This window comes from Phyllobates terribilis, unplaced genomic scaffold (assembly GCF_046119375.1).
Source record: "Phyllobates terribilis strain yellow unplaced genomic scaffold, ASM4611937v1 Scaffold_11__3_contigs__length_659146591, whole genome shotgun sequence".
In the NCBI taxonomy this organism is placed as follows: Eukaryota; Metazoa; Chordata; class Amphibia; order Anura; family Dendrobatidae; genus Phyllobates; species Phyllobates terribilis.
The window spans coordinates 555,110,434-555,134,735 of record NW_027362771.1 but is presented as its reverse complement, the minus strand read 5'-3'; positions in this window follow the sequence as shown (position 1 = coordinate 555,134,735).

Below are 24,302 nucleotides of genomic sequence, written 5' to 3'. Positions count from 1 at the left end.
GTCCCCGTCACTAGACGTGACTACCTGCCCGCCTTCCCTGGGAGCCACCCGCTTCCTTACAAGGACTGCCCCCTTGTATAGTTGCTCAGAGGTTCCACCTCCCAGACCCGTTACAGTTCTAAATTAAACCATACTTACCATCACGCCCATTCCAGCTGAAGCCAACGATCTCCTGCAATAAAAGTAAAATAATAAAGCAACATCTTCCTTACCTTTCCATGGTTCCCATGACAGCTTCAGCTCTGCTACATTCACATGACAGGCTGGACCGCAGCAGAACGCTGCCATCCAGCTTGCCGGCAGACACTGAGAAGCGCAGGCATGCTTGCGCTCCTCAGAGTCTAGCTGTGACGGCATCCAGATGAGCCGAGTTCATGTCCAATGAACTCAGCTCACATCATGCACGTCACTGACAGTGTGGGAAAATTCTCCTGCGCATGCGGTGAGTGCAGGAGAATTTTCCCATGCTGTCAGTGACGTGCATGAGGTGAGCTAATGTCCAATGAACTCGGCTCACCTCATGCACGTCACTGACAGCGTGGGAAAATTCTCAGTGCTCAGCGCTTGAGCAGGAGAATTCTCCCACGCTGGGATGGCATTGAGATGACAGGCTGGATCACAGCTGAGCGCTGCCATCCAGCTTTTCATCCTTCAGAGACACTTCTCAGTGTCTGCAGCATGGCAAGCTGGATGGCAGCGTTCTGCTGAGGTCCAGCCTGTCATGTGAATGTAGCAGAGCTGAAGCGGTCGTGGGAACCATGGAAAGGTAAGGATGATGTTGCTTTATTATTTTACTTTTATTGCAGGAGATCGTTGGCTTCAGCTGGAATGGGCGTGATGGTAAGTATGGTTTAATTTAGAACAATAAAGAATTGTGTCTTTATTTCAATTAAAGGACTTTATTCTGGGTGTTTGTGTTTTTTTGTAACTTTGACTATGGGGTTAGTAATGGGGGTGTCTTATAGATGCCTCTCCATTACTAACCTGGCTTGATGTCAGCTGGCATTATAAGCTGACATCAACCCCAACCCTATTACCCCACTGCCACCGCTACAGGGCAGTGGGAAGAGCGAGGTTAAGTACCAGAATTTGCGCATCCTATGGATGTGCCATTTCTGGGGCGGCTGACGGCTGGTGTTTCTAGATTGGGAGAGGGCCAATATTCATGGCACCCTTCCTGGGCTATTAATATCAGCCCCCAGCTGTCTGCCTAGCCTTTGCTAGCTATTAAAATAGGGGGGACCCCACGTCATTTTTTTGGGGTTCCCCCATTTTAATAGCTAGTATAGGCTAGGTATTCAGCTGGGGGCTGACATTAGTCGCCTGGGAAGCTCCGTGGGTATTACCCCTTTCCCAGGCTTCAAACATCTGCCCCAGCCGCCTGCTTAACCTCCGCTAGAGACTAAAATTACGGGGAACCCCACGCCAATTTTTTTTTTAATAAATCCTTTATTTTAACACTAATTGACAAGTACAGTAATCAACATTATCACTGTACTTCTTATATATGTGACTGACATATTTCTATGTATCTAATCTATTAGTGATGCTCTATTCTTTCTGTTATAAATTGTCGGGTACCGATGCTGAATTGCCGGCCGGCTTTTTTAAAGAGACGGTGCATGAAAGCACTAATATTTTTTTAAATAAATCCTTTACACTAAATGACAAGTACTGTAACCAACACTGTCACTGTACTTCTTATATATGTGACTGACATGTTTCTATCTATCTAATCTATGTGTGATACTCTATTCTTTCGGTTCTAAATTGTCGGGTACCGGTGTATGCCGCTGCTGAATTGCCGGCTTTTCATGTTTCACTGTGAGCACTGTTCCCATCGATTTGGGCAACCACTGTAATGAAACAACCACCATGGCTGTGGCATTACTGTGAGTGCCAGACAATCCCTGCATGATTGGTGCTCTAAATAGCGCCAGACATGCAGGACACGCTTTTGGTGCACGAACAGTTATCGAACATAACCTCAAACAGCCGAATTTTTTGCAAATCGTTCGCGTTCGTCGAACAACTCGAACACCGCCCAAAACAGCTCGAATTTGAGATTGGCGAAAAGTTCTAGTCGAACACCGCTTATCTCTAGTTACGCTGCCTTTCCCATGACCCTCGCATTGTCAAAATTTTGGGTGACAGTCATTATTGGTTCGTGATACTTCTAGACCCACGCTACAAGGAGAACTTTATATCTCTTATTCCTGAGGCGGACTGGTCTACAAAAATGGGGCTGTACCAGAAAGCCCTTGTTGCGGAACTATTAAAAAAATTCCCATCTGAAAACGCTGGCGGCAGAGGGCACACTTCGTTGGACAACCAAGGAGTACAGACGAGAGAGACACAACTTCAATCCAGCAGAGGCAGGGGAACACTGTCAAAGTTCTGTGAGAGTTTTCTCAGACCCTCCCATCGCACAGGCCCTGAGGTGCGGGGTACTCTCACAAGGAGTGTAAAGTTTGGGAAGATGCTGAGGGAGTACCTTGTCGACCATAACAACGTCCTCCGTGATTCCGCTGTGCCTTATAATTATTGGGTATCCCAGCTGGATACGTGGAATGAACTTGCTCTCTATTCTTTGGAGGTCCTGGCTAGTGTTGAGCCACCCCCGTAGTGTTCGAGTTCGGTTCGGTTCGTCGAACACCCATGTGTTCGCCGAACTGTTCGTCGAACTGTTCGTCGAACACCTTCGAACACCGTTAAAACCAATGGCAGGCAAACAAAAACACATAGAAACACATAGAAAACACCTTCAAAGGTGTCCAAAAGCTGACAAACTGCTCAGAAGACACAACTAACACATGGAAAAGTGACAAGTACATATAGTCATGCGAAAAGAAAAGAGGTGGAGGAGTAAAAGGAGGGGGAGACACAGATATAGGCATGTCAGGCCCTTCTAAAATCCAAAAAGTGAGAAGCCGACACGTTCAGTCCGCTCCTGCCCGTGCCACCTCCGTGTCGCCGGGTTTGTGCCAGAGCCGCGGTGAACCCTGACGGCCAGTCCCCCTCTCCCAATACTGGTGCCTGTCCGCTGGTGGGTCGAGCGAGCCCCCCTGTGGTGGAGGCAGCTCTAAGCTTTTTAATTTAAATTGTCTCTCTAATTTGAATGAATACACTTTAAATCCATTTACAAGGATCTATTGGAGGGCAAGTCTCATGCCAGCAGCCGCGTAATTCCAGCTCCAGTAGCGTCCACTAAAGCTGCTGCAGTTAAAAAGCTTTTATAAGGATCGAGCTCGGCTGTCCACCGCAAGGCATCCTAGTGCCAGTCCCAGCCCCTATGCCTTGGGGTGCCTCCTGATGCTCTTCACTGAGTATCCCTTGGTCCCGAAGCATTTCCTTTGAAAAAATTAAGTGTCCAAACTACAGGTGGTGTAGCTTGCTTAACAGCCAGGATAATCCGCTGACTAGCAGACACTGCTACTAGGCACAAAGTATTTCCTGGGCTAGATGCAGTTAAACATTTGTAATTAGATACTCTCGTTGGATGCTGAGAAAGCATTCCATAGAGTCTCCTGGCACGCCATATATGATTCTCTTAAAAAGCTTGGGGTAGGGGTCTAGGGGACCCTTTTATAGCCAAAATCACGGCCCAGTATCACAATACGTCACCTAGGCTGAAGATAAATGGAACTGTAGCACCCTGAGGGCTCGGTTGCTACAGAGGTATTGCACCTCACCCAGAGGTGTGATATCTCACTCTCAGGTAAGGATGGAGTGTGGATCAGGACCCGACACCTGCATGCATTACACCACATTGCTGTGGGGCAGGGCGACCAATATGCTTCTGAGATGGGCACGACAGTCCCTGTCCCTGGCTGGAGTGGGGGGAGGGAACACTGAGGAAGGGGAACCCTGTAGAGCAGGAGCAGGGAGGAAGCAGTTCCTGGGTGCATTGAGAAGGGAATATAAAAGGTGGGCACCATCTTAGTTCAGTGCAGAGAAGTCTGAGCAGAAGTGGCAGGGAGCAGGGGCTCTGCATGAGCTCTGCTCCGGAGGCGGGCCTAGTAACAGAGGCCCAGGCCTGGAAGAGGGAGAAGGAAGGAAGAGGAGCGGAGAAGGCTCCAGGAACGAGGAATGAAGGGATCCCAGGGGTGCGGACGGGCGAGTCGCCACCGCACGCCCGAATCCACCTGCGTGGAGGGGTCAGGCCAAAAGGGGAGACCGGTCCCCGAAACTAGTGGAGGCAGGAAATGACCCTCAGCTAGAAACCGGAGGCTCTGACATTTTATGTGGTGCAGCCCCTCGCTGCACCCGCTAGGAAGGCACCACATAGGGTCAGGGAAACTGGCGCCAAGTTTACCAAGAGGAGGCCCGAGGCAGCCGGACAGAAGGGTTGGTAAGAAAGGCCAGACAAAGGACACACAAAGGGGGTCCTGTGAAGCGCTCCAAAGTTATCTGGGAGTTGTCTGAGCCCCTCACCTGGTGAGCACAGTATGACGTGGGCAGCCGTTACCTGCAGACGTGGTCTGGATAATAAGAACTGTGAGTAAAGGCCCTGGACTGCATCACTGACTCTGTGTCGTTACTGTTGCTGCCCTGCACCATCACCCCCATCCTCCGCATACACTGCCCTGAGGCTATACTCCTCCCGTGGGGAGTTATGCTACGCTCTGCTGCACCCACAACACCAGCCTCAGCGGTCTGCCCTGCAGCGGCGGTTCACTCTGACCGCAATCCACGGGTGGCGTAGTCGGATATTTAAACATCAAAACCACATAAATAGTTCCGCCACTGGTTTGACCACCCTGAGCCACGGAACCGGGTCGCCGCCACGAAGACTACAACCACCAGCATCCACCAAAAAGTGTCCGGCTCCGAGTGTCCCAAGGCCCAGGGGGTGCATCAGAACATTTTCATCACCTTTCACAATCACCAATGGGACAAGGCAGGGATGTCCTCTGTCCCCTCTCTTATACATCCTAGTGACGGAGCACCTGCTCTCATCAATTCGCCATAAGGCCAATATTAGGTGGATTAAGGTGGGAGGCACCGAGTACAAGTGCTCTCTATTTGCTGATGATGTCCTAGTATATATCACTCAATCATATATATCCATCCATGCTGTTATGGCTGAAATAGATCACTTTGTTACATGGTCAAATTTTAAAATCAATGCAGCGAAATCTGAGGCCCTCGATGTCTCCCTCCCCAAATCCATATAGGATTCCAACGAGTCCAACTTTCCCTTTGCCTGGCCCTCGCAGGGTATCAAATACTTAGGAATTCCTATTCATAGAGACCTCTCCCATCTATGTTATCTTAATTTTGGGCCCTTTATTGAACAACTCCATACAGACCACGGTTGGCAAGTTAGAACTGTAAGATACACGACGTGAACCACTGGTGTTTTGTGGAAAAGCACATGTACACTGTGTTCCAAATTATTGTGCAAAAAGTGTTTAGGAGTGATAAGGGAAGAATTTGTTTGTTTGTCAGTTAAACTCATTGATGGTGATGTGTGTCAGGGCTCTTTATATCACTGTAAGCAATTGCAAACACCTGTGCTAATTAGTTTGGCAGGTGTGTCCAATGAAAGGCAAGACTACTTAAGAAGGCTGTCTCACATTATTAAGCAGCCTACATTTTCTGCCAAAATGGGAAAGAAAAAGGATGTGTCGGCTGCTGAGAAGCAACAAATTGTGGAGTGTTTAGGTCAAGGCATGACTACAATCAACATTGTGCGATGATCAGGATGAAGTGTCTTGGCAATCAAGAAGTATGTAGCTGATTCACAGTACACACATGTGCGTGCTGATAAGGGCAAATTGAGGACTCTTTCCTACAGGCAATTACGTCAGGTTAAAAGAGCAGCGGCAAAAAAGCCTTGTCATAGCAGCAGACAAGTTTTTGAAGCTGCTGGTGCCTCCAACGTCCCCCGAACAACAAGATGCAGGGTCCTTCAGAGGTTTGCAGCTGTGCATACGCCATCCTGTCGACCTCCTCTATCCACTTCACACAAGCAGAAACGGCTCCAGTGGGCCAAACATTACATGAAGACTGATTTCAAAACTGTTTTGTTCACGGATGAGTGCCGTGCAGCGCTCGATGGTCCAGATGGATGGAGTGGAGGATGGCTGGTTGATGGACACCCCACGCAAACACGGCTACAGCGCCAACAAGGAGGAGGTGGAGTAATGTTTTGGGCTGGAATCATGGGGAGAGAGATTTTAGGCCCCTTTAGGATCCCTGAAGGCGCTAAAGATGAACTCCGTAATGTATGTGGATTTTCTCAAACAGCACTTCCTGCCATGGTTCAAGAAGAAGAACCGTGTATTTCACAGCAAGATCATTTTTTTGCATGATAATGCACCATCTCATGCTGCACATAAAACATCTGCATCTCTGGCTGATATGGGCATAAAAGGTGACAAACTTATGGTGTGACCCCCATGCTCCCCTGACCTCTACCCCATTCAGAACCTCTGGAGCATCATCAAAAGGAGTGTCTATGATGGCGGGAGGCAGTTCACATCTAAGCAACAGCTCTGGGAGGGTATTCTGTCCTCATGCAAAACAATTGAAGCAGAAACCATCCAAAACCTGACAAATTCAATGGACGAGAGAGTTCAGAAGCTCCTTTCGAACAAGGGGTCCTATGTGAAAATGTAACATCACCTAGAATAAAGTTTTGAGTTGAAAACTGTTTGATTTCAGTTTCTAATAACCTGCTAATGCTTATAATTTCAAAAATGACCATTTTTTTGGTCTTTATTAAAATGAAAAGGTTGATCAAAAAGTTTGGGGGATCTAAGAGTGTGGCAACCCAGTAGTCATGATTACTTCGAATTCTGACAATATGAGGGTCATGTTGCAGGTAGTGCAGCAAGAAGGCACTTATGTGTCTTGCGCATCTCGGAGCCCCAAAATTATTTTCCGGGCTAGATGCAGCTAAAAATTATTATTAATTTTAAATCTGGTGGAGCTTAGTATAGATGGCCTAATAGGATCAGTGCTGCACACTGCTACAAAGCCCAAATTATTTTCCAGTCAAGATACAGATAAACATGATTAGTAATTTTAAATCTGGTGGAGCTTATTATAGATGGCCTAATAGAATCAGTGCTGCACACTGCTACAAAGCCTAAATTATTTTCCAGCCAAGATACAGATAAACATGATTAGTAATTTGAAAGCTTAAAACGGTTGGTAGGGTGATTTTAACCAATCATCAAGCTTTTACTCTCCCCAGGATGACACAGGGGTAGAAAAGTCGTTTCGGATCCATGATTTGTTCATCTTTATGAACGTGAGAGAGCCGCGTGCGCTTATCTGTCAGCACACCACCAGCAGCGCTGAACACACGTTCAGACAGAACGCTGGCTGCGGGGCATGACAAGATCTCCAAGGCGTAAGTGGCTAGCTCCGGCCATTTATCCAGATTGGAAGCCCAAAAAGAGCAAGGGTCCAGTGACACAGTCATGGCTTCAATGTTTACTTGGAGATACTCCTGTACCATCGTCTCTAGGCGTTGACTATGTGTCAGACTTCTTGTCTCCTGTGGCCTTGCAAAGGATGGGCTAAAAAAGTGGTGAAATGATTCCGCAAAATTGATGTTACCAGCAGATACTGTGGTTCTGTTACGGTTTGAGTGCTGAACACTTGACGGTCCCACGGTTGGCAAGTTGGAACTGTGAGATTCACTACGTGCACCACTGGTGTTTTGTGGAAAAGCACATGTAAGATTCTGCAACAGGCTCTGCTGATACTCCTGCATGTGTGCATCCCTTTCTATGGCAGGAATAATTTCTGCAAATTTACTTTTGTACCGGGGATCTAACAGTGTGGCAACCCAGTAGTCAGGATTATTTCTAATTCTCACAATTCGAGGGTCATGTTACAGGTAGTGCAGCAAGAAGGCACTCATGTGTGTTGAGCATCCAGGAGCACCAAGTCCCTGTTGTGTTGGTGGCGAGGTAACAATCATGCTTCCTTCCTCTGTCCTCTCACCCCAACCTCGCACAACAGAAATGTGATCAAGGTCTCCCTCATCTGATGAGTCTTCCATCAGTTCGTCCTCCACTTCTTCCTGGGCTCCGGCACCTACCTCACTAGTTTGGCTGCTACCATGCGCCCTGGTAAAACCATCTCCCCCACCCTCACATGCCTGCCACCTTGGTGCTGCCGACCGTCTGGACCTTGCAGATGTTAGCCCTTCCGCATACAACTCCTCCTCCTCTACTTCCTCCACCTCCTCTTGTGCCACCACCTGACTCTTCTGTTTAACATGTGCTCCAGCATGTAAATCACTGGAATAGTCATGCTGATAATGGCATCGTCAGTAGTGTTGAGCCACCCCCGTAGTGTTCGAGTTCGGTTAGGTTCGTCGAACACCCATGTGTTCGCCGAACTGTTCGTCGAACTGTTCGTCGAACACCTTCGAACACCGTTAAAACCAATGGCAGGCAAACAAAAACACATAGAAACACATAGAAAACACCTTCAAAGGTGTCCAAAAGCTGACAAACTGCTCAGAAGACACAACTAACACATGGAAAAGTGACAAGTACATATAGTCATGCGAAAAGAAAAGAGGTGGAGGATTAAAGGAGGGGGAGACACAGATATAGGCATGTCATGCCCTTCTAAAATCCAAAAAGTGAGAAGCCGAGACGGCCAGTCCGCTCCTGCCCGTGCCACCTCCGTGTCGCCGGGTTTGTGCCAGAGCCGCGGTGAACCCTGATGGCCAGCCCCCCTCTCCCAATACTGGTGCCTGTCCGCTGGTGGGTCGAGAGAGCCCCCCTGTGGTGGAGGCAGCTCTAAGCTTTTTAATTTAAATTGTCTCTCTAATTTGAATGAATACACTTTAAATCCATTTACAAGGATCTATTGGAGGGCAAGTCTCATGCCAGCAGCCGCGTAATTCCAGCTCCAGTAGCGTCCACTAAAGCTGCTGCAGTTAAAAAGCTTTTATAAGGATCGAGCTCGGCTGTCCACCGCAAGGCATCCTAGTGCCAGTCCCAGCCCCTATGCCTTGGGGTGCCTCCTGATGCTCTTCACTAAGTATCCCGTGGTCCCGAAGCATTTCCTTTGAAAAAATTAAGTGTCCAAACTACAGGTGGTGTAGCTTGCTTAACAGCCGGGATAATCCGCTGACTAGCAGACACTGCTACTAGGCACAAAGTATTTCCTGGGCTAGATGCAGTTAAAAATTTGTAAGTAGATACTCTCGTTGGATGCTGAGAAAGCATTCCATAGAGTCTCCTGGCACGCCATATATGATTCTCTTAAAAAGCTTGGGGTAGGGGTCTAGGGGACCCTTTTATAGCCAAAATCACGGCCCTGTATCACAATACGTCACCTAGGCTGAAGATAAATGGAACTGTAGCACCGAGGGCTCGGTTGCTACAGACGTATTGCACCTCACCCAGAGGTGTGATATCTCACTCTCAGATAAGGATGGAGTGTGGATCAGGACCCGACACCTGCATGCATTACACCACATTGCCGTGGGGCAGGGCGACCAATATGCCCCTGAGATGGGCACGACAGTCCCTGTCCCTGGCTGGAGTGGGGGGAGGGAACACTGAGGAAGGGGAAACCTGCAGTGCAGGAGCAGGGAGGAAGCAGTTCCTGGGTGCATTGAGAAGGGAGTATAAAAGGTGGGCACCATCTTAGTTCAGTGCAGAGAAGTCTGAGCAGAAGTGGCAGGGAGCAGGGGCTCTGCATGAGCTCTGCTCCGGAGGCGGGGCTAGTAACAGAGGCCCAGGCCTGCAAGAGGGAGAAGGAAGGAAGAGGAGCGGAGAAGGCTCCAGGAACGAGGAATGAAGGGATCCCAGGGGTGCGGACGGGCGAGTCGCCACCGCACGCCCGAATCCACCTGCGTGGAGGGGTCAGGCCAAAGGGGGAGACCGGTCCCCGAACTAGTGGAGGCAGGAAACGACCCTCAGCTAGAAACCGGAGGCTCTGACATTTTATGTGGCGCAGCCCCTTGCTCCACCCGCTAGGAAGGCACCACATAGGGTCAGGGAAACTGGCGCCAAGTTTACCAAGAGGAGGCCCGAGGCAGCCGGACAGAAGTGTTGGTAAGAAAGGCCAGACAAAGGACACACAAAGGGGGTCCTGTGAAGCGCTCCAAAGTTATCTGGGAGTTGTCTGAGCCCCTCACCTGGTGAGCACAGTACGACGTGGGCAGCCGTTACCTGCAGACGTGGTCTGGATAATAAGAACTGTGAGTAAAGGCCCTGAACTGCATCACTGACTCCGTGTCGTTACTGCTGCTGCCCTGCACCATCACCCCCATCCTCCGCATACACTGCCCTGAGGCTATACTCCTCCCGTGGGGAGTTATGCTACGCTCTGCTGCACCCACAACACCAGCCTTAGCGGTCTGCCCTGTAGCGGCGGTTCACTCTGACCGCAATCCACGGGTGGCGTAGTCGGACATTTAAACATCAAAACCACATAAATAGTTCCGCCACTGGTTTGACCGCCCTGAGCCACGGAACCGGATCGCCGCCACGAAGACTACAACCACCAGCATCCACCAAAAAGTGTCCGGCTCCGGGTGTCCCAAGGCCCAGGGGGTGCGTCAGAACATTTTCATCATCTTTCACAATCACCAATGGGACAAGGCAGGGATGTCCTCTGTCCCCTCTCTTATACATCCTAGTGACGGAGCACCTGCTCTCATCAATTCGCCATAACCCCAATATTAGGTGGATTGAGTTGGGAGGCACCGAGTACAAGTGCTCTCTATTTGCTGATGATGTCCTAGTATATATCACTCAATCACATATATCCATCCCTGCTGTTATGGCTGAAATAGATCACTTTGTTACATGGTAAAATTTTAAAATCAATGCAGCGAAGTCTGAGGCCCTCGATGTCTCCCTCCCCAAATCCATATAGGATTCCATCCAGTCCAACTTTCCCTTTGCCTGGCCCTCACAGGGTATCAAATACTTAGGAATTCCTATTCATAGAGACCTCTCCCATCTATGTTATCTTAATTTTGGGCCCTTTATTGAACAATTCCATACAGACCACGGTTGGCAAGTTAGAACTGTAAGATTCACTACGTGAACCACTGGTGTTTTGTGGAAAAGCACATGTACACCGCGTTCCAAATTATTATGCAAAAAGTGTTTAGGAGTGATAAGGGAAGAATTTGTTTGTTTGTCAGTTAAACTCATTGATGGTGATGTGTGTCAGGGCTCTTTATATCACTGTAAGCAATTGCAGACACCTGTGCTAATTAGTTTGGCAGGTGTGTCCAATGAAAGGCAAGACTACTTAAGAAGGCTCTCTCACATTATTAAGCAGCCTACATTTTCTGCCAAAATGGGAAAGAAAAAGGATGTGTCGGCTGCTGAGAAGCAACAAATTGTGGAGTGTTTAGGTCAAGGCATGACTACAATCAACATTGTGCGATGATCAGGATGAAGTGTCTTGGCAATCAAGAAGTATGTAGCTGATTCACAGTACACACGTGTGCGTGCTGATAAGGGCAAATTGAGGACTCTTTCCTACAGGCAATTACGTCAGGTTGAAACAGCAGCGGCAAAAAAGCCTTGTCATAGCAGCAGACAAGTTTTTGAAGCTGCTGGTGCCTCCAACGTCCCCCGAACAACAAGATGCAGGGTCCTTCAGAGGTTTGCAGCTGTGCTTACGCCATCCTGTCGACCTCCTCAATCCACTTCACACAAGCAGAAACGGCTCCAGTGGGCCAAACATTACATGAAGACTGATTTCAAAACTGTTTTGTTCACGGATGAGTGCCGTGCAGCGCTCGATGGTCCAGATGAATGGAGTGGAGGATGGCTGGTTGATGGACACCCCACGCAAACACGGCTACAGCGCCAACAAGGAGGAGGTGGAGTAATGTTTTGGGCTGGAATCATGGGGAGAGAGATTGTCGGCCCCTTTAGGATCCCTGAAGGCGCTAAAGATGAACTCCATAATGTATGTGGATTTTCTCAAACAGCACTTCCTGCCATGGTTCAAGAAGAAGAACCATGTATTTCACAGCAAGATCATTTTTCTGCATGATAATGCACCATCTCATGCTGCACATAAAACATCTGCATCTCTGGCTGATATGGGCATAAAAGGGGACAAACTTATGGTGTGACCCCCATGCTCCCCTGACCTCTACCCCATTCAGAACCTTTGGAGCATCATTAAAAGGAGTGTCTATGATGGCGGGAGGCAGTTCACATCTAAGCAACAGCTCTGGGAGGGTATTCTGTCCTCATGCAAAACAATTGAAGCAGAAACCATCCAAAACCTGACAAATTCAATGGACGAGAGAGTTCAGAAGCTCCTTTCGAACAAGGGGTCCTATGTGAAAATGTAACATCACCTAGAATAAAGTTTTGAGTTGAAAACTGTTTGATTTCAGTTTCTAACAACCTGCTAATGCTTATAATTTCAAAAATGACCATATTTTTGGTCTTTATTAAAATGAAAAGGTTGATCGAAAAGTTTGGGGGATCTAAGAGTGTGGCAACCCAGTAGTCATGATTACTTCGAATTCTGACAATATGAGGGTCATGCTGCAGGTAGTGCAGCAAGAAGGCACTTATGTGTCTTGCGCATCTCGGAGCCCCAAAATTATTTTCCGGGCTAGATGCAGCTAAAAATTATTTTAAATTTTAAATCTGGTGAAGCTTATTATAGATGGCCTAATAGGATCAGTGCTGCACACTGCTACAAAGCCCAAATTATTTTCCAGTCAAGATACAGATAAACATGATTAGTAATTTGAAAGCTTAAAACGGTTGGTAGGGTGATTTTAACCAATCATCAAGCTTTTACTCTCCCCAGGATGACACAGGGGTAGAAAAGTCGTTTCGGATCCATGATTTGTTCATCTTTATGAACGTGAGTCTGTCTACATTATCAGTGGAGAGCCGCGTGCGCTTATCTGTCAGCACACCACCAGCAGCGCTGAACACACGTTCAGACAGAACGCTGGCTGCGGGGCATGACAAGATCTCCAAGGCGTAAGTGGCTAGCTCCGGCCATTTATCCAGATTGGAAGCCCAAAAAGAGCAAGGGTCCAGTGACACAGTCGTGGCTTCAATGTTTACTTGAAGATACTCCTGTACCATCGTCTCTAGGCGTTGACTATGTGTCAGACTTCTTGTCTCCTGTGGCCTTGCAAAGGATGGGCTAAAAAAGTGGTGAAATGATTCCGCAAAATTGATGTTACCAGCAGATACTGTGGTTCTGTTACGGTTTGAGTGCTGAACACTTGACGGTCCCACGGTTGGCAAGTTGGAACTGTGAGATTCACTACGTGCACCACTGGTATTTTGTGGAAAAGCACATGTAAGATTCTGCAACAGTCTCTGCTGATACTCCTGCATGCGTGCATCCCTTTCTATGGCAGGAATAATTTCTGCAAATTTACTTTTGTACCGGGGATCTAACAGTGTGGCAACCCAGTAGTCAGGATTATTTCTAATTCTCACAATTCGAGGGTCATGTTGCAGGTAGTGCAGCAAGAAGGCACTCATGTGTGTTGCGCATACAGGAGCACCAAGTCCCTGTTGTGTTGGTGGCGAGGTAACAATCATGCTTCCTTCCTCTGTCCTCTCCCCCCAACCTCGCACAACAGAAATGTGATCAAGGTCTCCCTCATCTGATGAGTCTTCCATCAGTTCGTCCTCCACTTCTTCCTGGGCTCCTGCACCTTCCTCACTAGTTTGGCTGCTACCATGCGCCCTGGTAAAACCATCTCCCCCACCCTCACATGCCTGCCGCCTTGGTGCTGCCGACCGTCTGGACCTTGCAGATGTTAGCCCTTCCGCATACAACTCCTCCTCCTCTACTTCCTCCACCTCCTCTTGTGCCACCACCTGACTCCGAATTCTGTTTAACATGTGCTCCAGCATGTAAATCACCAGAATAGTCATGCTGATAATGGCATCGTCAGCACTAAACATCTTCGTCGCCATTTCAAAACTGTGCAGAAGGGTGCATAGGTTCCTGATCTGAGACCACTCCTCCAGCGTGATTTGCCCCACCTCTGAATCTCGTTGGCCCAGGCTATACGTCAGAACGTATTGCACCAGGGCTTGTCGGTGCTGCCACAGCCGCTGCAACATGTGCAGAGTTGAATTCCACCGGGTAGGCACATCGCATTTTAGCCGGTGAAGTGGCAGGCCCAACGACTTCTGTAGAGATGTAAGTCGCTGAGCTGCGGGATGCGAACGGCGGAAGTGAGCACACAGCGACCGTGCCCTCTGCAGAAGGCCATCTAGTCTGGGATAGTGGGCTAAAAATTGCTGGACAACCAGGTTCAACACGTGAGCCATACAAGGCACGTGTGTGACATTGCCCCGGCGAAGGGCCGCACCCAGGTTTGCAGCATTGTTGCACACGGCCTTCCCTGGTTTCAGGTCCAGTGGAGACAACCATTCATGAAATTGGTTCTCCAGAGCTGACCACAACTCCTCAGCTGTGTGACTCACATTTCCCAGACATTTCAATGTAAAAACCGCCTGATGACGTTGAGCCCTACTGCCAGCATAGTAAGGAGGTGTGCAGGATCCCTTCTGCGCAGTTAGAAAGCTTGTGGCATGACCAGACAGGCTTTGGGTGCAGGTGGAAGACCGAGAGGAGGTTGAGGAGGCAGAGCAGTGGAGGAACTTTGACATAAAGAGGATTGACGCACAACTCGTGGGGACGGCAAGACTTGGACAGCAGCCCCTTGTCCTGCTGTCACCATAGTTACCCAGTGCCCAGTCAGCGACATGTAACTAGTGTTGAGCCACCCCCGTAGTGTTCGGGTTCGGTTCGGTTCGTCGAACACCGGGATGTTCGAGGAACTGTTCGTCGAACTGTTCGTCGAACACCTTAGAACACCGTCGAACACCGTTAAAACCAATGGCAGGCAAACAAAAACACATAGAAACACATAGAAAACACCTGCAAAGGTGTCCAAAAGCTGACAAACTGCTCAGAAGACACTCTCTTTAAAAAAGCCGGCCGGCAAATTCAGCAGCGGCATACACCGGTACCCGACAATTTAGACAAGAAGGAATAGAGCATCACACATAGATTAGATAGATAGAAACATGTCAGTCACACATATAAGAAGCACAGTGACAGAGTTGGTTACTGCACTTGTCATTTAGTGTAAAGGATTTATTAAAAAAAATATTAGTGTTTTCATGCACCGTCTCTTTAAAAAAGCCGGCCGGCAATTCAGCATCTGTACCCGACAATTTAGAACAGAAAGAATAGAGCTTCACACATAGATTAGATAGATAGAAACATGTCAGTCACATATATATGAAGTACAGTGATAGTGTTGCTTACTGTACTTGTCATTTAGTGTAAAGGATTTATTTAAAAAAATAATAGTGTTTTCATGCACTGTCTCTTTAAAAAAGCCGGCCGGCAATTCAGCAGCGGTACCCGACAATTTAGAACAGAAAGATAGAGCATCACACATAGATTAGATAGATAGAAACAGGTCAGTCACATATATATGAAGTACAGTGATAGTGTTGGTTACTGTACTTGTCATTTAGTATTAAAATAAAGGATTTATTATTAAAAAAATTGGCGTGGGGTTCCCCTTAATTTTAGGCTCTAGCGGAGGTTAAGCAGACGGCTGGGGCAGATGTTTGAAGCCTGGGAAGGGGGTAATACCCACGGAGCTTCCCAGGCTACTAATATCAGCCCCCAGCTGAATACATAGCCTTTACTAGCTATTAAAATGGGGGACCCCCCAAAAAAAATGACGTGGGGTCCCCCCTAATTTAATAGCTAGCAAAGGCTAGGCAGACAGCTGGGGGCTGATATTAATAGCCCAGGAAGGGAGCCATGAATATTGGCCCCTCCCAGGCTAGAAACACCAGCCGTCAGCCGCCCCAGAAATGGCGCATTCATAGGATGCGCGAATTCTGGCACTTAGCCTCGCTCTTCCATGCTGCCCTGGTGCGGTGGCAGGGGGTAATAGGGTTGGGGTTGATGTCAGCTTATAATGCCAGCTGACATCAAGCCCAGGTTAGTAATGGAGAGGCGTCTATAAGACACCCCCATTACTAACCCCATAGTCAAAGTTAAAAAAAACACAAACACCCAGAATAAAGTCCTTTAATTGAAATAAAGACACAATCCTTTATTGTTCTAAATTAAACCATACTTACCGTCACGCCCATTCCAGCTGAAGCCAACGATCTCCTGCAATAAAAGAAAAATAATAAAGCAACCTCATCCTTACCTTTCCATGGTTCCCACGACAGCTTCAGCTCTGCTACATCGAGATGACAGGCTGGACCGCAGCAGAACGCTGCCATCCAGCCTCTCATCCCGCAGACACTGAGAAGCGCAGGCTTGCTTGCGCTGCTCAGCGTCTCTCTGTGACGACATCCAGATGAGCCGAGTTCATGTCCAATGAACTCGGCTCACCTCATGCACGTCACTGACAGCGTGGGAAAATTCTCACGCTGAAGCGGTGAGTGCAGGAGAATTCTCCCACGCTGTCAGTGACGTGCATAAGGTGAGCTCATGTCCAATGAACTCAGCTCACCTCCTGCACGTCACTGACAGCGTGGGAGAATTCTCCTGCACTCAGCGCTTCAGCGTGAGAATTTTCCCACGCTGTCAGTGACGTGCATGAGGTGAGCCGAGTTCATTGGACATGACCTCGGCTCATCTGGATGCCGTCACAGCGAGACAGTGAGGAGCGCAAGCATGCCTGCGCTTCTCAGTGTCTGCGGGATGACAGACTGGATGGCAGCGTTCTGCTGCGGTCCAGCCAGTCATCTCGATGTAGCAGAGCTGAAGCTGTCGTGGGAACCATGGAAAGGTAAGGATGAGGTTGGTTTATTATTTTTCTTTTATTGCAGGAGATCGTTGGCTTCAGCTGGAATGGGTGTGATGGTAAGTATGGTTTAATTTAGAACAATAAAGAATTGTGTCTTTATTTCAATTAAAGGACTTTATTCTGGGTGTTGTGTTTTTTTTAAATACTTTACTAGAAATTCATGGCGGTCATGTCTAATACTGGCGTGACCCCATGAAGTTTGGGCTTGGGGCCAGCTGATAATACCAAGCTGGCCCTAACCCCTTTATTACCCAGTGAGCCACCGCACCAGGGCCCTGGATGAGTTGGGTACAGCGCCAGAAGATGGCGCTTCTATGAACGCGCCATTTTCCGGGGTGGCTGCGGACTGCAATTTGTAGCGGGGGGGGGCCCAGAAAGCTTGGGCCTCCCTGCGCTGCAGATTCCAGCCCCCAGCTACCTAGTTGTACCTGGCTGGACACAAAAATAGGGCGAAGCCCCACGTACTTTTTTTTTAATTATTTCATGAAATTCATGAAATAATTAAGAAAAAAAGGCCTTCCCTATATTGTTGTGTCCGGCCAGGTACAAATAGGCAGCTGGTGGTTGGGGGCAGCCCGTTCCTGCCTGCTGTACCTGGCTGGACACAAATATAGTGCGAAGCCCCACTTCAATTTTTTTTAATTATTTCATGAAATTCATGAAATAATTAAGAAAAAAAGGGCTTCCCTATATTGTTGTGTCCGGCCAGGTACAAATAGGCAGCTGGTGGTTGGGGGCAGCCCGTTCCTGCCTGCTGTACCTGGCTGGACACAAATATAGTGCGAAGCCCCACTTCAATTTTTTTAAATTATTTCAGGAAATTCATGAAATAATTAAAAAAAAATTGACGTGGGGCTTCGCACTATATTTGTGTCCAGCCAGGTACAGCAGGCAGGAACGGGCTGCCCCCAACCACCAGCTGCCTATTTGTACCTGGCCGGACACAACAATATAGGGAAGCCCTTTTTTTCTTAATTATTTCATGAAATAATTTAAAGAAAATTGACGTGGGGCTTCGCACTATATTTGTGTCCAGCCAGGTACAGCAGGCAGGAAAGGGCTGCCCCCAACCACCAGCTGCCTATTTGTACCTGGCCGGACACAACAATATAGGGAAGCCCTTTTTTTCTTAATTATTTCATGAAATAATTTAAAGAAAATTGACGTGGGGCTTCGCCCTGTTTTTGTGTCCAGCCAGGTACAACTAGGCAGCTGGGGGCTGGAATCCGCAGCGCAGGGAGGCCCAAGCTTTCTGGGCCACCCCCGCTGCAAATTGCAGTCCGCAGCCACCCCGGAAAATGGCGCGTTCATAGAAGCGCCATCTTCTGGCGCTGTACCCAACTCATCCAGGGCCCTGATGCGGTGGCTCACTGGGTAATAAAGGGGTTAGGGCCAGCTTGGCATTATCAGCTGGCCCTAAGCCCGAAATTCATGGGGTCACGCCAATATTAGACATGACCACCATGAATTTCTAGTAAAGTATTTAAAAAAAACACAACACCCAGAAAAAAGTCCTTTAATTGAAATAAACACACAATTCTTTATTGTTCTAAATTACACCATACTTACCATCACGCCCATTCCAGCTGAAGCCAACGATCTCCTGCAATAAAAGAAAAATAATAAAGCAACCTCATCCTTACCTTTCCATGGTTCCCACGACAGCTTCAGCTCTGCTACATCGAGATGACAGGCTGGACCGCAGCAGAACGCTGCCATCCAGCCTGTCATCCCGCAGACACTGAGAAGCGCAGGCTTGCTTGCGCTCCACAGTGTCTCTCTGTGAGGGCATCCAGATGAGCCGAGTTATTGTCCAATGAACTCGGCTCACCTCATGCACGTCACTGACAGCGTGGGAAAATTCTCCTGCACTCAGCGCTTCAGCGTGGGAGAATTCTCACACTGAAGCGCTGAGTGCCGGAGAATTCTCCCACGCTGTCAGTGACGTGCAGGAGGTGAGCTGAGTTCATTGGACATGAGCTCACCTTATGCACGTCACTGACAGCGTGGGAGAATTCTCCTGCACTCACCGCTTCAGCGTGAGAATTTTCCCACGCTGTCAGTGACGTGCATGAGGTGAGCCGAGTTCATTGGACATGAACTCGGCTCATCTGGATGTCGTCACAGAGAGACGCTGAGCAGCGCAAGCAAGCCTGCGCTTCTCAGTGTCTGCGGGATGAGAGGCTGGATGGCAGCGTTCTGCTGCGGTCCAGCCTGTCATCTCGATGTAGCAGAGCTGAAGCTGTCGTGGGAACCATGGAAAGGTAAGGATGAGGTTGCTTTATTATTTTTCTTTTATTGCAGGAGATCGTTGGCTTCAGCTGGAATGGGCGTGACGGTAAGTATGGTTTAATTTAGAACAATAAAGGATTGTGTCTTTATTTCAATTAAAGGACTTTATTCTGGGTGTTTGTGTTTTTTTTAACTTTGACTATGGGGTTAGTAATGGGGGTGTCTTATAGACGCCTCTCCATTACTAACCTGGCTTGATGTCAGCTGGCATTATAAGCTGACATCAACCCCAACCCTATTACCCCCTGCCACCGCACCAGGGCAGCGTGGAAGAGCGAGGCTAAGTGCCAGAATTGGCGCATCCTATGAATGCGCCATTTCTGGGGCGGCTGACGGCTGGTGTTTCTAGCCTGGGAGGGGGCCAATATTCATGGCTCCCTTCCTGGGCTATTAATATCAGCCCCCAGCTGTCTGCCTAGCCTTTGCTAGCTATTAAATTAGGGGGGACCCCACGTCATTTTTTTTGTGGGGTCCCCCATTTTAATAGCTAGTAAAGGCTATGTATTCAGCTGGGGGCTGATATTAGTAGCCTGGGAAGCTCCGTGGGTATTACCCCCTTCCCAGGCTTCAAACATCTGCCCCAGCCGTCTGCTTAACCTCCGCTAGAGCCTAAAATTAAGGGGAACCCCACGCCAATTTTTTTAATAATAAATCCTTTATTTTAATACTAAATGACAAGTACAGTAACCAACACTATCACTGTACTTCATATATATGTGACTGACATGTTTCTATCTATCTAATCTATGTGTGATACTCTATCTTTCTGTTCTAAATTGTCGGGTACCGCTGCTGAATTGCCGGCCGGCTTTTTTAAAGAGACGGTGCATGAAAACACTATTATTTTTTTTGATAAATCCTTTACGCTAAATGACAAGTACAGTAAGCAGCACTGTCACTGTACTTCATATATATGTGACTGACATGTTTCTATCTATCTAATCTATGTGTGATTCTCTATTCTTTCTATTCTAAATTGTCGGGTACCGCTGCTGAATTGCCGGCCGGCTTTTTTAAAGAGACGGTGCACGAAAACACTATTATTTTTTTTGATAAATCCTTTACGCTAAATGACAAGTACAGTAAGCAGCACTTTCACTGTACTTCGTATATATGTGGCTGACATGTTTATATCTATCTAATCTATGTGTGAAGCTCTATTCTTTCGGTTCTAAATTGTCGGGTACAGGTGTATGCCGCTGCTGAATTGCCGGCTTTTCATGTTTCACTGTTGGCACTGTTCCCATCGATTTGGGCAATCACTGTAATGCCACAACCACCATGGCTGTGGCATTACAGTGAGTGGCAGACAATCCCTGCATGATTGGTGCTCTAAATAGCACCAGACATGCAGGACACGCTTTTGGTGCACGAACAGTTATCGAACATAACCTCGAACAGCCGAATTTTTTGCAAATCGTTCGGGTTCGTCGAACAACTCGAACACCGCCCAAAACAGCTCGAATTTGAGATTGGCGAACAGTTCTAGTCGAACACCGCTCATCTCTACATGTAACACCCCTGTCCATGCCTACTCGTCCAAGTGTCTGTGGTGAAATGCACCCTGTCACACACAGAGTTTCTCAAAGAAGCGGTGATGTTGTGTGCGACATGCCGGTGGAGCGCAGGCACACCTTTCTTTGAGAAGTAGTGCCGACTGGGCATCTGGTACTGGGGCACTGCGACGGACATAAGGTCTCGAAAATCCTCTGTGTCCACCAGGCGGAAAGGCAGCATTTCTGTAGCCAAGAGCTTGCAGATGGTGAAATTCAACCTCTTAGCTTTCTCATGGCTAGGAGGAAATGGTCTTTTACTTGTCCACATCTGAGGGACCGAGGGCTGGCTATTGTGCTTAGACGGGGTTGATAAGGGTGTCCCCGGCAAACTGCCGGTCTGTGAGGAAGATGCAGGCGGACATGTTAGGTTGCCTTCATCCAAAGGTGGTGCTATCGATGTCGGACAGCGCTCAACACCAGCTGGTGTTACCACCTCCAAAGAAAATGATGACCTGCCAATCACGCTGGCTGTTGCGGGTAAAGAGGTGGCAGGTCTGCGCCCCAAAACAGGTGTGACTGCTGTCCCCCCAGTCACAGAGGATGAAGAGGCCGGGGATGCACAAGATATGGCAGACGGTGATTGGCCCGGCCGGCTAGGCCGCATTGTAGCACACTGAGCTTCCCACTGCAACTTATGCTTCATGTCCATGTGCCGGTTCATGCATGAAGTACTCAAACTATGTATTTTTTGGCCTCTACTTAGCTTTTGCTGACAAATGTTACAGATAACACGAGTTGGGTCATCTTTATCGATCTGAAAAAATGCCCAGGCTATGCAAGGCTTAGCACCCATGCGACCTGAAGAGCCACCACGACTTGTGGTGAGAGGCAGAGTTGTGTTTGAGGATGCAGCTGTTGACGTGCTTCCAGTACTACGTCTCTGTCCAGGAAGGCGCAACCTGACCTCGTCGTCACTAGCATCTTCCTCCACCTCCTCTGCTGACCTCATCTCTTGGCTGACTGTGGGTTGACAGTAAGTGGGATCTCCGACCTCATCATCATCACCCTGTGCGTTATCACACCCGTCGTCCTCAGAGCCAACCTGTTCCTGCCCTGACAAAAAACTAAAGTTGTCGCTCCAATCAGGTATTTGAGTCTTATCGTCTTCCTCATTGTCTCCACCAACAGGAGTTACAGTTTGGGAATGAGGGTCTACATTATGGTCAGAACCTTCTGCATCTGGTCCTGGATCTGACTCATAAAGATTCTGGGCATCAGTGCAGATCATTTCCTCGTCTGGATTCACAGAAGCGCTGGAGTCGACCTCTGATTCCCAGGCTATAGTATGAGTAAACAGCTCTGCAGACTCAACCATCTGTTCTACCTCATACTCAGACGGGCAGCTGGAGATTTGGGAGCTGTGAGGAAGCAAGTGCGATTTGGGTGACACCTTTGAGGACTGGAGTATTTGTGATGTTGAAGTTGATGTGGAGGAGAGCCCACTTAAAGGAGCACTTGATATCCGTTGAAGCACCTGCTGTTTTTGTGCCTCATCTGGAATTTGTAGCGATTGGCGTGGCCGTAAGAAAGGGATCTTATCACATTGTCCGCTAAAAGAAGTAGACATTTTAGTTTGGCTGGAAGATGGTCTTTCTTCTGCACCTACCCCACGGACACAACCTTTTTTCCCCTTCCCAACACGCCTATTCCCCTTTCCACCAGCAGCAGGCCTTTTTCCACTCATTTTGGTGGTTAACTAATTCACAACTCTGGAGTTGTTTGCACAAAAAAACAATGGATGGTAACCGAGCAGAGCTGAGTGGCCAAACTGTGGTATTAGGCCAAAACTATTGGCTGGGCTAAATGCAGAAAAAAATTATTTTTAATTTGCAACCTGATGGAGGTCAGTATAGATGGACTAATAGAACAAGTCCCACACGCTGCTAGAAGCCCAAATATTTTTTCAGAGATAAATGAAGAAAAAAATTATTTTTAATTTGCAACCTGATGGAGGTCAGTATAGATGGACTAATAGACCAAGTCCCACACACTGCTAGAAGCCCAAATATTTTTTCAGAGCTAGATGCAGAAAAAAATTATATTTAATTTGCAACCTGATGGAGGTCAGTATAGATGGACTAATAGACCAAGTCCCACACACTGCTAGAAGCCCAAATATTTTTTCAGAGCTAGATGCAGAAAAAAATTATTTTTAATTTGCAACCTGATGGAGGTCAGTATAGATGGACTAATAGACCAAGTCCCACACACTGCTAGAAGCCCAAATATTTTTTCAGAGCTAGATGCAGAAAAAAATTATTTTTAATTTGCAACCTGATGGAGGTCAGTATAGATGGACTAATAGAACAAGTCCCACACGCTGCTAGAAGCCCAAATATTTTTTCAGAGATAAATGAAGAAAAAAATTATTTTTAATTTGCAACCTGATGGAGGTCAGTATAGATGGACTAATAGACCAAGTCCCACACACTGCTAGAAGCCCAAATATTTTTTCAGAGCTAGATGCAGAAAAAAAATATTTTTAATTTGCAACCTGATGGAGGTCAGTATAGATGGACTAATAGACCAAGTCCCACACACTGCTAGAAGCCCAAATATTTTTTCAGAGCTAGATGCAGAAAAAAATTATTTTTAATTTGCAACCTGATGGAGGTCAGTATAGATGGACTAATAGACCAAGTCCCACACACCGCTAGAAGCCCAAATATTTTTTCAGAGCTAGATGCAGAAAATTTTTTTATTCAATTTGCAACCTGATGGAGGTCAGTATAGATGGACAAATAGACCAAGTCCCACACACTGCTAGAAGCCCAAATATTTTTTCAGAGCTAGATGCAGAAAAATTTTTTATTCAATTTGCAACCTGATGGAGGTCAGTATAGATGGACTAATAGACCAAGTCCCACACACTGCTAGAAGCCCAAATATTTTTTCAGAGCTAGATGCAGAAAAAAATTATTTTTAATTTGCAACCTGATGGAGGTCAGTATAGATGGACTAATAGACCAAGTCCCACACACTGCTAGAAGCCCAAATATTTTTTCAGAGCTACATGCAGAAAAAAATTATTTTTGATTTGCAACCTGATGGAGGTCAGTATAGATGGACTAATAGAACAAGTCCCACACGCTGCTAGAAGCCCAAATATTTTTTCAGAGATAAATGAAGAAAAAAATTATTTTTAATTTGCAACCTGATGGAGGTCAGTATAGATGGACTAATAGACCAAGTCCCACACACTGCTAGAAGCCCAAATATTTTTTCAGAGCTAGATGCAGAAAAAAATTATTTTTAATTTGCAACCTGATGGAGGTCAGTATAGATGGACTAATAGACCAAGTCCCACACACTGCTAGAAGCCCAAATATTTTTTCAGAGCTAGATGCAGAAAAAAATTATTTTTAATTTGCAACCTGATGGAGGTCAGTATAGATGGACTAATAGAACAAGTCCCACACGCTGCTAGAAGCCCAAATATTTTTTCAGAGATAAATGAAGAAAAAAATTATTTTTAATTTGCAACCTGATGGAGGTCAGTATAGATGGACTAATAGACCAAGTCCCACACACTGCTAGAAGCCCAAATATTTTTTCAGAGCTAGATGCAGAAAAAAATTATTTTTAATTTGCAACCTGATGGAGGTCAGTATAGATGGACTAATAGACCAAGTCCCACACACTGCTAGAAGCCCAAA